This window comes from Saccostrea cucullata, unplaced genomic scaffold (assembly GCF_032062105.1).
Source record: "Saccostrea cucullata isolate Sc308-1 unplaced genomic scaffold, CSIRO_AGI_Scuc_v1 ctg11896, whole genome shotgun sequence".
NCBI lineage: Eukaryota > Metazoa > Mollusca > Bivalvia > Ostreida > Ostreidae > Saccostrea > Saccostrea cuccullata.
Window position 1 is genome coordinate 1 of NW_026922577.1, and position 2,885 is coordinate 2,885.

The following is a 2,885-nucleotide window of genomic DNA, read 5'->3' on the forward strand; positions in this document are numbered from 1 at the left end:
TATATTAATATTCTTGTCTCAAAGAATAGATTTAAGTTATTGAACATAAATGGTATCTGATTCTTTGGCCGTCTTCAGGCGACAGATGTTTTTCGGCGAAACATTTCAACCTTTTTATGAAAGTTTAATAAATAATAGGGATAGTTCAGTATGGGGATAAACAGAAAATTTTTAAAAGTAAAAAAATTATAGCAGTTTTGCTGATTTAGTGTAACTAATCTATCTATGCATAGAATTTGTAAATGTGTTAAAAACAATTTCTTTACCTTGAAATTTTAGCTATAAGAAAGTTCTTTTTTTATTTCCATTGAAGCTATAACACCTATTTAATTGGACATTCCAAAGAAAAGGCGCGAAGATTTACTAGTGGCGTTTGGCGCAAAAATATTAATAGTAACTGCCTTTCATTATTTAGAAATATATGAAAGTAGATTTAGAGCTGTGGTCCCAATAGCGTAATAGTAAGCGCTTTGGATTTTCATGCTGTCGACCCAGGTTCAATCCCCTTTGTTTCCATGAAAGTTTGATCACTTTTTCAGCTCGATTTTGCGGGGTATTTTTTCAGAATCAGACGGAAGACCTCTCGTTGCTCGCAACGAGTTTCTTTTCTAGTTATTGATACTGTCTTACGTTGAATTAAAGTAATTTTGGAATCAATTTCATGTATAGTCTGCAGACTGGCATCTGCACGTGAATAATGCAAACGAAAGAGCACAAACTATACAAGATACCCACACGTCATACATAACACAGCTTATGCAATGCACATTTTGTTTACTACAAAACTCCTCGGGTGTTTTGGTTCGGTGGTGAAAACAAGAAACCCATCTGAACTATAAGCCAAGATTTCGGAGGAACCGTTTTCTTTGGCTAATCGCAGATTCACTCTTACATGACCCCAAATATGATGTTGTTAGATGTTTGAGAAGCAGTAGCGGATTCGGAACATCTAATTTTAATTAGATTGCATCCATCTGTGACATCAGTTTGGAATGTTATTGGTTTTACTATTAAGTAAAGTATTACAAAAACAGAATGCCTGTTATTTTTTCTCTGATAACATTGGACAAAGATATGCATACTTAAATATCATCATTTCATGCACTTTTTTCGGTACATATTAGATGAAAGCATGCTAACCGCTTTTCAGTACTTTCAGTACTTTGATTTTTTTTGGGGGGGGGGGGGAGTATTGTTCGTCCTTATAATGCTACTACAGCAGTAAAAACGTTTAAGCAGAAATATTCTAGTAGACAGAAATAAACTTAAACTTGATTTCTTGAAGGTGAAAAAAGCAAACAATGAAAACTTTCAATAACATCTATTTCAATTACAATTATCAAATATTTTACAAAAATCAGCAGTCTCTCAGATTCATTTTTTTAACATGAATTTATCTTAGTCCGAAAAACTTTAAAACACGAGTTCTGATGTTTTCTCTTGTCTTCGCTTAAGATGATTTCTGAAAAAGAAAAAGAAAAAATGTGTAAGCACAAAAAATTAAAACCGCTTGAGAAAAGTCAGCCAAATAAAGAGAAGGTTTAAACAGATTTTTCATTATTTTTATCATGTCAGTCACATATTTATTTAGTAAATTAATTAATACCTTTTCTGAACCTGTTTCATGAGCATGATTCTTCTCCAAATTTGGCAAGCTTGAACATGGATCAATAGTATACATGTACTTGGTTAGATGTGGCTTATTACTCTGAAAGAAAGGGAATATTTAGCAATGTTATTAGTTATACCCTGTAGGAAAATTAACTTAAGGATTAGTAGTGTCTACTGCATATCTCTCTAAAGGGATTTTTAAAAAAAAATTAAATAAAACCTTGTTTACCTTTGGGCTCTCCTTGAAAGATTCTATGTTAAAAATTCTCCTCAATAGCCTGAAATTGTCTCTCTTTGGTGGAACTCTTCATGAAAGCTATAGGATTTCATTTTAAACTTAATTCATGCAGCTTACGTTTGATTTCTCTTGCACTTTTTGCAGGAATTGGTCGTGGTGTAACTTCATTTCGGAGCTTTCGAAATTTAAAATAATAAATATTTTAAAGAATGAATATCAAACTTACTTTTGAACTTTTCTCAAGTTGTTTTTGCAGCTGTTCTTTAGCCACATGAATCACATTGTTGAAAAACTCCTAAAAAAATTAAAGTGATAAATAATATTGAAGTCATTTCAATTAACTATTTATTTTTCTCAGTGGATCACCGGAAATTGTTTAGGTCTTTGGGACACATATCTAAATAGGAAGAAAATCAAATTTACCTAGAGTCCGAAATTACTAATTAAGGATTGAATTTTCGCACACTTTAGCCACAAAAAGCACATGAACGCTAATGAACAAAAATCAAAATCTGTAGACTTCTTACCCTTACAATATCCTTTAGCACTTTTTCATTTGCAGCAATAATGATGTTGTCGCCCGCATGGCGCAGTGGTTAGAGCGTCTGCTCTAGTGTCGCGAAGTAAGGAGTCAATCCTTACGTCGCTGGTTCGAATCCCACAGTGGGACGTGGAGAACGTTCCTTCGGATGGGACCGTATAAACCGAGGTCCAATGCCGCAGAAGGTGCTGGCACGAAAAAGATTCCTCCTGCTCAACAGCCCTGAGTGCCGTGTATAGGACAAAAAATTTGCAGCTCTCCACCGGCAAGTGGTGGCGTCTCCATATGAGTGAAAAATTCTCGACAGGGACGATAAACAATAATTATACAATCCATCAATCATTCAATAATGATGTATCCAACGAATTCTTGGAAAAAGTGGAAAAAAATCTGATTTATATTCGTTATTATTTTAATATTACTCAGTATTTAATTCTTTTAACAAGTTTACAGAAATATTTTCTATGCAATATTTTGCTTTATTTTAAAATAAAC